Here is a 15,021-nt window from a genome sequence, read left to right as displayed (position 1 = left end):
GTAGCAATTTGATGATATTTGATTTCCAATTTGTTTTGTTTTTCTCCATGAAGTTTCTCCCCATGAGGAGTTTGATTCCTGATATGCTGTAGTGAGATCGCTGAATATCTGGTGTCATGGGAATTCACGCTCCCCTTGGACGAGTCATGTTTCATTATTACTATCATCCAAATCAAAATAGCAACATTTTTGCTGACTGTATTGCTAATCCAATGGAGACTGGAGAGAGAGGTGGGTGGGTGGGCAGAGAGAAAGCGCCGCAGTGATAATGTCACTTAGTTGGGAACAGAATATCTTCCTGTATAAGATTAAGTTATCAAATTAAAGCCTAGTGCTGTGATCAAGAAACTCAATTCTTCGCATGATATAATTGCCAGTCTGGGCCAAATTTATCCTTGATAGAAAACCATCTGTGTGTATAATTCTGTCCAGGTTGAAGTGAGAGCCTTGATACTAATGGGACCACCACCAACACCGGCTAAGATATCTGCATATAAACACCATGTTTGGGTCTTGTGAATAATACTACTAAGATGTCGAGGGTGACTTGCATTTGATTTCTCGAGCCCTTACGGTGAAAGGGTCATACCTCCATGACAGAATTTTTACCAGTGAGAAGACAGCTTTGCTTTGTGGGAAGAATGAGAAACTAGACCAGCCAGCAACTGCAAATGAAATCTGTAGCCTGTATTTGTAGCACATTAATAACATGTCTAGTGACCTTTCTGAAGACAAGAAATGCGTAGAATTGATTGTCCTACCCAGGAGTTGTGCAGAACTATAGATTGGTTATTTTCAGACCAGCCTTTGTTGCGGTCACATCTTTGTCCAGTGCAAATTCAGTGTGGGTATAGTTTAGTCTGGTTAAATCCAAACACAGCTGAGTAACTAGAACAATGCCTTGGTATGGCTGCCAAAGGCACAGTTGCTGGTGGCCATGCTTGAGCTTGTACATACAGAGTTTCTCCTAAAGACAAGGCAAAACTTTCAGTGCTTTTTTTTTAAGCTCCAGCATCTCACTTTTCTGGACTATATATACACACACACAGAGGATTTTTCATTATGATCTGAGAGGAGGGTGGTAATTCAGGTCTCCAGAAGTTTTTAGTATTTTGGTAATTTCACACTTTATTAAGGAATAAGAATCCCAGAGTTGTAGCATCTTTCCTTATTTGGAATTAATGCCAAGGGCAGCTCCATGGTTTACTGCTTGGAAAACCCAGAGGTTCCAGATCTAAAGCAAGCTGCTGGGTCAGCTTTACTGGTGGGTTTCTCCAGCCTGAGAGTCAGAGGTTTTAGCAGCTCCTCAGGGTTATACTGGGAAATCAGAGAGGGTTCCCTCTCTGTCACAGCTGCAGAAAACCCAAACCCTCCTTGGACAACACTTTGATTTAGCAAGCTGGCAGCTTTCACAAAATTCTCATTTTCTTGATGACCTCGATCTTTCCTAGTAAATACCTACCTCTCCTGTGACTTATCTCTCCCTGAAGACAAATGGGAGAAAGAAAGGCTACATGATTTGCTGCAGGCCAAGGAAGAGACAGAGGAAATGCAAGACTTCTGACTTCTTTCACTCACAACTACAGCCATGTCCTTCTATGGATTTTAAGGTGGCAACCTATCCTCCAGACCCCTGTCAGACCTGTCTGTCTGTGTGCCTAAAAATTGTTGCAAAGCCCTCTCTTCTCGAGAATCCAACCAGATGATAACATCTGTGTGGCACGGGATATTATTAACACTGGTCATTAGATAGTGTCCCTTGCTCTAAATTTCCCTTAAAATATTGCATTTTCTACGCAGTGGTATAAACTTCTATTGCAACAGGATAACCAGGAAGGTTAATTTAGGGAGCAAACAACTAGCCTGAAACCTAGTAGGTAATTTGCAAGTTGGGTTTCCTGCATGAGGGCAGGTAATTGTCTGGTACTCAGCGGTGGGGTGGATGGTCTGCTTCCTGCGTGTATCCAGGAGTAATATACAGAATCCATTAGAGAGATGCCTAATCATCTTAACCTGTCAGATCCAAACCACCCTCTTTTAAGAGCCAATTTGTTTTCCTGCCAGATCGATGTTCTTATCTGTAATTGCATAGGCCATGAATGGCACCCAATAACCAGTTAATATTCAGTTCCATTCCATGGCAGGGTGGGGAGCAGGGAAATGTCTTAATTTAAACATTTATTGTACAACTGTGAAAATGTCCTAAGTGAAATTAATTGAAGCTCAGGGAGAATAACTTATAAATCACCTTGTCTGGCTTGCATAAAATGATATAAGGATATGCCGAAGCCTTAACATGGTGCTCTGTAGAGCTGGGGAAAGCTTTAACCCTAAGGTTACTGCTGTTATTCTGGCTCCAAGATGGAATAAATCTGACTCCTACAGGTTATGTGGTAAAGGGAGGACTGATCTAATTAATAATCATCCACAAATTTTTACTGTTACTTTGCACTTTTCCAACGTCTCTCTGCAATGGATTGTGCTAGACAATTTGAATGGAGTGTTAATACTGTCAGCCATTCATCCCTTATCCTTCAGCAGCACTTTAAAGAGGGGTAATAATCCCGTCAGACTGTGCTTTTCACAGTACAAATATCACCCGAAAATGGAAAAACAACCCTAGTGACATTAGCAGAATAGGTTATAAACAATACTGGCTAAAATACAAGATGGAAATTAGGCAGGCTAATGGGGAATTTGAAGAGCACATAAAGACACAAACAACTTGCAGAGAATTTATTGATTTGCTAGAAACAGTGGGACTGCAAAGGAAATACTTGTTACACTTGAGGAAGGTTAGAAGAACACTTAAGGAAAATAACAATTTTGCAGACATAAAAGCCATACCTACCTATTAACTCTTATAACAGTGGATAGTAGGGGAAGACGCAATGCAGTGACAGAGAAGGAAGCACTGAGACAGAGATGGAGGTTTGAGATGGACTGTATCTTTTAGTTTGCTTTTGTGCAGCATTTAACACCGTGGTGGCCTGGTTTATGGCTCCTCTCTGCTGCCGTGATACAAACAGTAAAAGAGCAATAAGTTACAAGGACCAAAAAGCGCATACCTGTGATTTGTGAAAGATGTGACTGAGCTATTGAAAAAAACCTGATAATCCTTCTCAAATCAGCTGCTCTATAGGAGGCCTGCAACGGCTGCCGCTTTGGAAATGTTCATCCCGCATATTGCAAATCAGCAAGGCTTAATTAAGCACTGGGCAGGCTGAATGAAGAGATTATTTAAAATAGAATTCTGTAACAACTACTTGATATGATACAGATGAGCCAATGCAGCTCCTATAAAGGAAATTCACATCTCTATAACAGACACTTGGGAATAGGTCAACAAACTAGTGAATAAAGGAGAACTGGTTGACATAATTTATATAGACATGCAGAAAGTCTTTGCACAAAGTCCCTGACAAGAGGCTACTAAGGAAGCCAAGTACCCAAGGGCTGACTGGTAAAGCACTGTCGTGGATTAGACGCAAGTAAAAAGCTCACACACACACACCCCCATGCACGCACCCCAAGAAGGGAAGTAAATGGTCCATTTTTAACATGGGGGGGGAAAAAATCAGTGCTGCGCCTAGGGTTTTGTAGTTGCTTAAATATATTTACCGTTGAGTTGGAAAAGTGAAAAGTAAGGCAGGAAAAGCTGATTTGGGTTAAGCTGGAGGTGGCTGAATGGTTTTAATGGAAGACTACATAGTAAAAGGGAAACCTGAGGGGCAGGGTGGAAATTCCTGGCTGACAACTCCGAGGGACTCTTCAAAAGAGTATTTGGACAGCCCGTATCTATCGAAGTTATCACTGAGGGGAAAAAAGAGGTCTGTAACCAAATGGTTCAATGTTATCGCTGTTCAGTTCTCAGCAGTGGCTAAGAAAAACACCAGTGAAGTGGTAGGAAAAAAACAACTAGTATGGAACATGATATTGAAAATATAAAGATATTATTATCTGTGTCTCGTGATATTGGTCACTCCTACACAAGTAGGATACAGAATAAATAGAAACAGCTGGGAGACAGACAACAGAAATAATTAGATGCCTGCAAAAGTTCCCAAAAGAATAATTTCTTGAAAGGGATTGTTCAGATGAGAGGACATAGAAGTAAATAATAAAAGGAGCAGAGAAGGTGAATTGCAGTACATTCAAAACAGTTAAAAAGAAGCGGGTTTTGTACAGTTTACAAAAACCTGTGGAGTTCTTTGTCTCTTGACATGGCTGAGGCCAGGAATCTAGTGGGATTGAAAAATTCATTGAACGTTTGTACAGTGAATGGAAACATCTGCAGTGAAAAGGGTGGGATGCTATTCTTCGAAAAGAACCAGCACCAATGCTCCTACTTTGGGGCAGAGCTTAAATAGCGACTGAGGAAAGGATTGGGAAGAAAATTCCTCATTAAGGTTTTCCATTGTGATCTAGGAGGAGATATGTACCACCTTCTGAAAAATTTGATTGTCAGTGTCACATCACAGTAACAGGTTAGCCATTGGTCTAAATAAACATGGCAACACATAGTTTTTATTACAACATATTGTCACGTCAACCAAATTTTTGTGAAAGGAAGGGTAGTTTGGGAGTGACTTGAAATTTCTCCTAGCTGCAATATGGCATCATCAATGCACACCTGTACACAAATGCTTAAGGAGGTAATTGAACGAGTTTATAACACTCAATTAAAATTTATTGCACAGGTATATTTAAGTGCTAGCAATAAATGACAGACTGAGGGAGATTATTTGTGGTTATTCTAAATAAGTGGGATGAGACTCCTGCACAATTCTCAAATTATTTGCCCAGTTGGGAAAGGACTGAAAATGATGATGAACTTTGATTTATGATTTATTTTTTTGAATGGAGGAGACAAGTAGCGCTCATCCAGTTGAGAAGCAGCTCATCCCCAGCTGAGGCGGAGGGTGGGGAGAGAGGAGGTGCCCCTTGGGCGCAGCGCTGGAGGTCCCGGTGCAGTGGCTGGGGTCTGCCTGCTGTGCTTGCCCCAGCCACCTCTCCAGTAGCCCCTTGGCCCCGCTGGGTGCCTCCTCTCAGGGCAGGGGCCCAGCCCAGATTTGATTAGCGCCCCTGGATCACTTCACAAAAGCGTCAAAGAAACCTGGGGAGTCCAAAATTCAAGAGCCAAAAATTCATTCCTAGGAAAGAAAAGAAACCAGAACAAAACAGCAGAGCCCCGAACCAGGATTTTAAGATGAGCTGAAACTTGGTGACAGAGGCAGCAAATTTGATATCTTCTTGCCACCTCCTGTGTGATTTACTTTGAACTTTTAAATATAAACAATGGTATAACTGTGCTCAGGTAGGGCTTTTATGGCCAAGGATTGCAACTTTCCTGCAAATTACTGCCACAGAACGGGACACTAACAGTCCTCACTGCCTTTCCCTACTGCAAAACTTATTAACTCACTGAAAATATACAGGCAGGGAAGCAGAATCAGATCTCTAAATAAAAAAGCAGAAACAAAGCACAAAAAGAAAGCACGAAAAGCATCGTATTAGAGCAGAAAATGGATCGGCCAAAATAGCTTTGCACTATTCTGCAGTGCAACTGAAAAGGATTGGGATAAAATATGCATGTGTGTATATATATATAGCTGCACAGGGAAACTGTTTTCTGTTTTGAAATCTAGATCAGTGCAACAGGAAAATAAAATGCTGAGCCACCACACAAACCTCTTGTCTTTCTTTTCTGTGTCAATCCTTACTCGCAGAGAACAGCATTTCATTTCCTACTGTTGAGGCAGCAGCAACTAAAGTGAATGTTCATATGTGTGGTGAGGCATTTGTCCCTGGAAAAATAACATCTCTCCTTCTATTAACGTTTTAATTAATCCCTTTTAGTTATGAAATGTAACTTTACATTACATAAAAAAAAATTACATGCAGTCTCTTAATCTGCTAATCCTTTCTCCAGACAAGCTGGTTCTTTTTAAATCAACTGCCATTTTATCAACCCAATGGAGCAGAGATCCGGACTCAACTCTATTCAACAATACATTCTTTTCATGAGAGACTGGCCTAGCTAATATGACACCACAAAGGGCTTGAGGAATTCCAAATACCCAGCTCTTTGGATTAAAAGCATAATAATCCCATGCAGTTTTTTGTTCAGAATTGATAGAATGGTTGTATAGTGAGTCACACTTGTTTGAACTTATCAAAGTAACAATATATCAAGCATTTCATAGGATGATATTTTATTTTCTCAGGTTGATTCAACTTCTTTCAAGTTCTTTTTTTTTTTAAGTGTGCATTTATGACTGCCAAATGCCCCTGCAGTTAAACAATTAAAACACATAATTAAGCACAGAAACTGATAGCTGTTGTTTTATGACTAGATTTCTGTACAGTTTTTATATAGACATAAGCATTGTTTTTACTGAAACAGTAAGTGGCACAGCACAGTATGCAGTGTGTGCCAGTGTAAAAGCAATTTATACTGCTGCAACTCTTTCCCCTACCCATGGGCGAGCCTTTACTCTATTTCCAGGCTATATCGTGCAGCCAAAGCAGGACAGCTTTTGTGTGTCAACAAGCCCGTTGGGAGACAGAAAACAAGGCTGTTAGAATTAGCAGCCCAGTAGCCTTTAATAAAATCATGTGTGAAGCTAAAGCTTTGGAAGGAAGGGGGGGTACGGCGGCGTGGTGCAGAGCTGTTGCTGTTTGCCCCCACCCGGGACCTGCTTCTGCAGCAGCGAACCCCCCGTCCAGCCCCAGGGAGGGACCGGGCTCCTGCAACAGTTGTTTTCTGCCAGGCGTGGTATAGTTTTCATCTCCCATTAATGCTATCCTGAATTCAACTGATGTGAGTCTAGCCCGCACGCCTCACTGTATTCCCTCCCACTTTCCGTTGGATTAAGCGAGAGGAGACTGAGGCCCAACATTTTCTTTCAGATAGGTTTTATAAGCTTATTAAAAAAGCTATCAGTTGCAATTACAAAACAGATAGCCTCTTAAAAGTGAACTGAGATATTCATTACCACATTGCAGTTCTTGTTGGAGGAATGGCTGCTTTTATTACTAATGTGTTTTCTGCTAGCGTCAATAGGACTGTAAGAAAATTTCATGCCTGTGAGCTAGGAGTTAATGGGCTGGAGTACTGTGTAAGGACCTGCGCCTCAGCTAGCATGGGAAGAGCATATTGCAACTCGAAATACTTGACAGGCTCCAACAGAGCAGCCTTACAAAGGGGCTCCTTGGCCGTCACTGTCTCTGCAGGCTTCCAGGAGAGCAAGAAACAGGTCTTTACCTTTACCCCGAGCAGCACAGGGCACTCTGCAATAGCTTTTCGCTCCAGTTATGGCCACATACGCAAACCAGGATCCCTGATTCAACATCTTCCCAAAGCAGGAGTGTGGGAGAACATCTTATTCTTGTCATGGGGCAGCCGCAATTCCCTATTATGAATAAAAACATACAGAACTTGTCTGGCCGGTGGGGTTGAGCTGGTGAAGTGCTGACTAGAGCATGGCAAAATCAGCCGGAGGGCCTCCGGGGATGCTCATTCACTTGCTGGCCTCCACGTTTTATGTAAAAACTCAGGGCTGAAAGAACCCTCCCTGCTGTTGCCATCTTATCCCTGCACTGCTCAAGGAGCAGAAATTTCTTGTGGCTGGACTGGTGAGTCCTTAGTCATGTCCCCACAGAGAACACAGAACTTCCTTTATTTTATTTATGTTTTTGTTTTCATTGTCATAACTCTTCCCTTGAGTTCCCACCCCTCCTACTCCATATGGCATCTCACAAGGGAACAATAGAGAGCTCTTCAGGGGTTTGTACTATAACTCTTCAGAAGCAAAGTATTCTCTAAGGAGCTGGTTGAATTTTTCATCCCAATTATTTCAATATTTCTACTGAATTTCAAAACTAAATAGATTCACAGAAGAATTGGTAGTGTTTGAGTGAATATTTTTCATTTTTACTTTCAACCAACTGCAGAGCTAACCAGAACTTTTGAAATTTGATTCCTTTGCCAATGCCTGCTGTAAAGAAAGGAAATTGGGAAGGGGGGTGGCAGAGATGTTTGCTAATTTCCCTGTTTCTTCTCTTTTTGGTTTGGGGTCTGACCCCAAAACCAGTGAGCCACCTCATCAGGCTAGAGGAATAAAAGTGTTAATGAGGAAGCAAATACAGTTTAAGACTTCAATTCTTGCAGACACAGGGGGAAAAACACAAGAACAGACACAATTTTTCAGGCCAGATCTGTACGCCTTGCTTTTGCCAAGTTAATATTGTTTGCGTGCCTCCTTGAAGGAGGGCTAGGTCCTTCCATACTCCGCGGTGCCCCTTTAAACAAACACCTCATAACACTAGAGCTATAAATAGCACCAAGGTGGAAATAGCTGGATATGTTTCTATGCCCTCCTTTGTATTCACGTTTTTCAAGCGTACAACCCTTCTCCTCTTCCCCCGCTCCCCACCCCACAATGTGTGATTATATATAGAATATTTATAATAGCCCTATTTCTAAGCAATTTTCACCACTGCCACACCGCAGGAAGAAATTGAGAAATTGCTGGTTGTTTATTTATTTATTTCTCAGTGGAAATATGCACTTAATCCCGCACAATGTAGGAATATATACTATATATATATGGTATGTATTGAAACACATACAGTATATATATAGATGCATGTTTGTGTGTGCACATTTTAAATGCAGACCATATTGATTTCAATGTGGAACTTATAAAGATGGGAGGTGTTCTTATCTCTGCAGGAAATCAAGTGCTTTGGGTAATATTTATGGGCAAGATGGTGACCAGCTTATACACCCCATCGTTCACAAAGCTTCTTATTTAAGTTAAGGGATGTATACTGGGGGCTAACCCTTTGCTGGTAAGAAAGGAAATTACAGTCCAAGTACAAAGATCCCACCCCTGTCCCAAAGTCACTGCAGACCGCTTGAAACCAGAGGAGTATGTTGGGGAAACACCAGTATACCCTTACCTTCCTCTCTCACCCTTTACTAGGCATCTGCTGTTGGCCACTATTAATGGGATATCAGGCTTAATGGCTAATTGCTGTGTAGCCCTATTAGCAATACCTCCTCCGTGTCGCAGGAGAGGGGAAGAGGTTTAAGGGGATCATGGGTCACGCCAGCCTGACACTGTGGCAGAGGCTGGCAAGGGTTTCTGCGGTCTGGGTTTGACGGCGAGCCAGACGCTGCTTGGACGGCTTCAGGGTATAAGGCAGCCACGGATGATGCCGTGCCGCATACCTGGCCTCCATGTGGTGTGTTTGAAAGATATGGGCCATGTGAAAAGGAAACAAAATTCGTATCATTGAGCTTGGCTTGTGTAGTGCAAAGGTGTGTTTACTTAAGGCTTGCTTCTCATTTGGGACCCACCCTGCCCCCCTGTAAAAAAAGAGAGGATTCAGATGTTTCCATTTTTTAAATCAAGCCTAGTAAGGTAGAAAAAGGGGAGGAGAAAAGGGAAAGGCAAAGCTTCAGTCAGTAGTTAAGGTAGTGGTTGGATTTAGCCTAGGCCTGCTGTCCTCCTAACCTTTATGAGAGCTGTATGAAAAACCTTACAGGTTTCAGCACAGTGTAATGCTTGTTAGTTTGTCCGTAAGATCAGTTGTGTTTGGTTCAAGGTCCTTCTCAGCCAACTTCCAGCCTCTAGCTGATGCTCAGAGTTCAAAAACAATGCCAGTAATGCCTTCACAGATTTCCAGAAGGTGGTGTTAACTTCTGGGAACCTATGGCTCTTGGGTTTGCTAGCTCAGGTGGGCTTCTCTTCTGTTTGTTAGCCTACATGCACTTAAAGTCCCTCTTTATCAGTGGACTTTGTAACATTCGGTGGCAATGAGTTCCCCAGATTCATTGTGTGCTCTGTGAGAACCAGGTGTTGTTTTTGTAAGATTTTTCTAATTCAAAGTGGGAATTCTTTAGGACTGGGGCTTCCTGCTACATGGAGAACATGAAATATGTAATAGAACAGTAGCAGGTTTTGAGCTATTTTTTCCTGATTACATTTGACAAGTCCTGTCTATCAGCTTAGGGAAATGAAAAAGAGCAAGCATCTATCTCAGTCCTTTTTTCATTGGTATCAGGCAGCATCTGAGGGAAAGCACTATTATTTGAAAGGATTAGACCCTGAAGAATGTGCATGGGACATGAGAAGTATTGAAGCACAGTGGGTGATACCAGGAGCATCTGTGATCTAAGAAGCCCTCAGAAAGGCGAGGAAGAATGTGTGGCTGTTGCAATGGGTTCCCTGGAATGTCAAATGAACATGTGGGTGCCACCGGGTGCTGCCGAGAATGCAAAACTGTCTAGGTGGGCGCCAAGATATGCACTAAACAATATGAAACATGCCATGCGAAGCCGCTGCGACAAAGGAGAGCGGTGGGGGTGGGGAGCAGGGTGCTGGAATTAAAACATAGATTAAGCTCCCAGTATGTTTTGCTCTCACTTCTGAAGTATCTGTCTCATGCTGTTCTCCTCTTAATCTGTCAGTTACAGTTAATAGCTGATCAGAGCAGTACTTTAATGAGTCAGCCAGATTGTTTGCATAAACAGTTGCTAGGCTGATGTAACCAACAGCAGTTTGATACCGAATTCTCCCTGTACGACTTACACCTGCACTCTCCCCTCTCTCCCACCCTCTGGGTTGCTTTCTGCCAGAAGGGCACCTGAACAGGCATGGTTAAGCAGTAGGTTCTTTTTTAAAATGTATTTATATCCATGCAGCATCCTTTTTCTTACCCATTTCTTCCTCTCCCACCACTTAGGTGAGATTTTGTGGCTAACATGCTCCAGGATGTGACTTCAGGTGTAATAATTCACAACCAGAGTTTTGCCTGAGTACTGCCTTTTGCAACTGGTTGTGAATTATTAAGCTCTGTTTCTCACCTCAGAGTGTCTTTATCAAGATTATAATAATAAAAACAGTGCAAGAAGAGCTAAGTGTGGAGCACAACTCGGGAGATTAAATTCAAATGCTTTTCAGTGTGCTCAGACATATTTACAACTTGAATATTTTGCTTTGAAGTGATTTTAGGTATTTCATATCAAGGTAATAGTTCTGTCTGAAAAACAAATGTTTGCAGTTTCATTCATTAATTACTATTATAAGAGTCTCAAGCAGTCCAAGGCTTAGAGTTACACAGGTTCTGATCCAAATCTGATTTCCTTGGCCTCATCTCAGCCCTATTAAAAATGGCTTTCCATTTATGCAGTGTTTTTTTCTGTGACATTCTGAAAGCCCTCGATAAAAATTAATTAACCCATAATGCAAATCTGTCGAAGATGGAAAAAGAACCCCTGACTCTTGAAAGGTGTTGCTTTGCATGAATATCTGGGCAGAATGACTCCCAGGGTGAAACTTCTGATGATGCTACCATGCTTGAAAATGTACCTTTTAAAACAGTTTTTGCGTAATGCTGTGTGGGCAAAGTGAGCATTCAACATTATTCTCTTCCACAGATGGGGAAAACAGTCACCAAGTGACTAAATAATTTGCTCGTAGTCACAGAGGAGAAGAACACAGTGTTCCTCATTCAAGCCACATGCCTTTCTTATTCCCCTCCTGCATACTCAGCATGGCATGGGGAATCCAAAAATTTAGATTCCTGTATTTTGCAAAAGGTAAAGATCTGGACCTCTTTTGAGAGCTCACAATCCCTTGCACGGTTCCCTTTCACCGAGTTGTGCTTGTACCCTGGCCAGATTTCAATGCGCCAAGTTATTTTCAATTTTCCTAAAAATATGCTCGTATTGTAGAATAGGTATTCCTTCCTGCTGGACTCAGCCTCAAATATTGTGTGTTTTAAAAGGCTGTATCATTCCAGCATTGAAATTTTTCCTTTGCAAAAGTTGAGTCTCCTTTTAAATCACAGGTGAGGAAGACTTTGAGACCCTCCAGAGTACATGGAGCCACGGAAATGCCATCAGGTTACTGGTACTAATGAACAAGAGGATTTCTTGCAGCTCCTTTTAGGACATTTGGACATTGCTCAAGCACACCTGAAGAGTCAAAACCTGGTGAGGTCACTGTACCTGGCTCCCTGCCCAAGGATGTTGGCACAAAGAAATTGGCACTGTTTTGATAGACAATGGAGAGGGATTCATTTGACTTGTGCAATGGGTGAGTGTGATCAAGATGACGTGTAATTTACTTTGAGAGAAAGATGCATAAAGAATATGGTATAACAAACTTATAAAAATGGATTATTTAAGTGTTGGGTTTTAAATAGAAAATCACTTACACGCCAGTTAACAGCATTTAAACATGACTTTAATTCATGTTCCTTTTGTATTTTTGATCCTGCGTTTTATTCAGCATGACAGCAATTGGACTTTTTGTGGCTGAAATGCCAGATATATGTAGATGTGTCTCCAAAAGGTCTCTCTGCAATGCTCCTTCTATTTGCAGCTTGTGATCTCCCGGGCCTAATTTTCAGAGATGCCGTGGATTTAATGTGGCATTTAAAGTACCCAAGATGTTTCAGCTTTTACAGTCCACAGGTGATGGGTATGTTTGGGTGTGGTGATGTTCTAAGGATAAAAAACCAGGAAATTTCATTAAACAAAAGCATGTAGTGAACATCTGCTGAAATTCCTGCTGTCTTTTTCTTTCAGCCAGTCTGCAGGTGCTGAAAAACCTGGAAGTGAACCTTTTTTATTAGAGGTACCTTTCCGAAGGAGAACACGTTTTTTTGATAGCAGTGTTAACTGGAGCACAATGCCTGCTTTCCTTCAAGAGCTCCTTCAGGCCAGCTGGAGCTCGTGGAGGTGGGTGTGGTGCTGCGGGCCACAGGCAGTGGGGATGCTCAAGGAGAGGAGCCAGCCAGGTCACCTAGCCTCCTGCAGAAGCACAACCTCAACACCCCAGTGCAGAACTCCTTCCCAGCACCAAGGTAAGCCATTCTGGCTTCTTCTAAGGCAATTTTGATGGTGTTGACTGTAAGATATGTTAAAATGAATGTCCCGGAAGTTGATTCATACAAATGGACCTGTGGGCTTGTGTGTTTCTGTGATTTCAGAGGCTTAATTGAGGCTCCTTGGTCTTAATTTTTCAGAGGACAGACCTACTTATCTCCAAACAGCTTCAGGGAGAGATGGCGGCACTTGGGAACAGTACAAATCGAAGTAATTGTTATTTATTTCAATTTTTTAAAGCCTGAATTGCACAAGTACCTCTGTGATTGATAAGGTTTATGACAGTAGTGCCTAGGGAGCTTCTTGGAATGAGTTTCCCATGCAGATGGGAAGTGAAAGTCTTCCTCTCGCTGTTCCCAGTTTCTTTCCTTTCCCAGACATGGTGAAGCTCTTCCGCTTTCTGGGCCCCTCCTTTGACCCCAGATTATCAACCCAGTGTGTAACTCCATTGAGCTTTTCATTCTTGTTGGAAATGGCAGCGGTTCTGGGCTAGCCTGATTTCCAGCACCATTTCTGTGTGGATTTGCTGATGTTGAATTAAGAATAAACTTAGCCTTTCTCTCAGTAGTAGCATTCATAGGGTTGTCTGCCATTATCTGGTTCCTATTGTATTGAAATTTGCGTGGAATTAAGCATCTTTCAGGCTTCTACTGTGTGTCCTTGGTTTGTTTGAAATTAGCCAGAAGGTTTAAACTTGGGAAGTGGTAGGAGAACGCAGACTTAGGAAACCAATACATATCATTTTGCTGAGAAACCAGGCTGAAAATAATGCTGTTTTTTCACTATTTGTGCTTTGATTGCTTTAGTGCTGGTATCTGTAAAGGGTGTTTTGGTTTTATATTTAATGCTTTTTAACTAAAGGAATATAAAATGATAAATAATCCATGTGTATGCTATGTCTTGGCATGTCAATTTTATTATTGTTATTATTGGTACCTACAATATTTCTCTTGCTGTTGTCTATGTAATAGTGTCTCCCAAACTTGTTGTGGTTCCTTACAGAGATTTCTTTTTATTTTTTTTTTAAATACAACCTCTAATCGAAATAACAGTAAAACTCCAATTACTTGCATATGTATAAGGTGAAATTGTATTTTGTCTGCTTGTGACTTTTCGCATAAGAGCTACTGGCCATAGGCAGGAGCTAAGATCACTTCCCCATCCCTTCTGGCTATATTCTTGATAAATACATAGGGGGAGGAGGTCCCTGCTGATGTACTTATAGCCTGAACGAACAAAGCATAGAAGGGGAAATGGGGGCATTAGCGCAACAAGGTAACACATGCAGTTAGTGGCTGGTCTCAAAGGACAATATGAATCTCATGATGCTTAAGGCAGTGCTGCAACCCCTGGTCTAGGCTGCCCTCCCCATAGGTGCCCTATAGGTACTTCCTCCCCTTCACCCACCCACAGTCACACTCGCTCCTGCTCTTTCCTTCGCACACACGCTTCTGCTAAAATATTCACTGCAAGTGTGAAAGCAGCTGTTCTTGTAAAGAAACAACCCTGCATGTTATTAAGAAAGTGTTCCCAGTAGTTCAGGCTTCAGGAGGAGGTTGGGAGTAGCCACTGATACTTTCCATAAAGAATGCCCAAAGGGAATTAGGTGTCCAGTCTTGTTCATAGTGCTGTTGTGGGATGGCGTCCGTGTGCAGAGGGTTAAGGATTAACGGGGCTGGGTATGACAGGCTGATGTGCTTTCCAGGTAATCAGGATAAACTGAAGCTCATTATAAAAGGGATGAGCTTGAGCTGTCTGTAAAATGCAAGTACCTTAGAGGAGGGTGGGGCTGCTTTCTTAGAGAGCATTAGGGAGCAGAGGCAGGAAGGAAAGCGGGAGGTTTTATTCCTCCCAGTCAATAGGTCTGAGGATGGCTGCCTGCTCATTTATTATTTCTTTAGCAAGGCTATACTGGATAATCAATATGCTACAGAGGAGGTTTTGATAGTGTTCATACATCCTGGGTGTGGTATATGGGCTAATCTGAAAGCGCTGCTCTGAAGCTGCGGTGTTTTTTTGCTAAGCTGCCAAGACTGGTCCCTGTAAGTGGCTGGGTTTTTTTATTTATTTTTCTTCTTCCCAAGGCAGGCAGTTGGAAATGGCTGCCTTGCTGAAAG

The 15,021-nt window shown here is 42.1% G+C and overlaps 1 long non-coding RNA gene across 1 annotated transcript; it reads left to right on the top strand.

The window, feature by feature from the left end:
- Positions 1-11,674: 11,674 nt before the first annotated feature.
- LOC142067551 (uncharacterized) lies at positions 11,675-14,246 on the top strand. Its single transcript, XR_012664079.1, has 3 exons — positions 11,675-12,110; positions 12,605-12,882; positions 13,009-14,246. It is a non-coding gene; the product is annotated as an uncharacterized LOC142067551 (long non-coding RNA).
- The last annotated feature ends 775 nt before the right edge of the window (positions 14,247-15,021 follow it).

The sequence above is a fragment of the Phalacrocorax aristotelis genome, chromosome 22, assembly GCF_949628215.1.
Source record: "Phalacrocorax aristotelis chromosome 22, bGulAri2.1, whole genome shotgun sequence".
NCBI classification, from domain to species: domain Eukaryota; kingdom Metazoa; phylum Chordata; class Aves; order Suliformes; family Phalacrocoracidae; genus Phalacrocorax; species Phalacrocorax aristotelis.
This window is presented reverse-complemented; position numbering and strand designations above follow the sequence as displayed.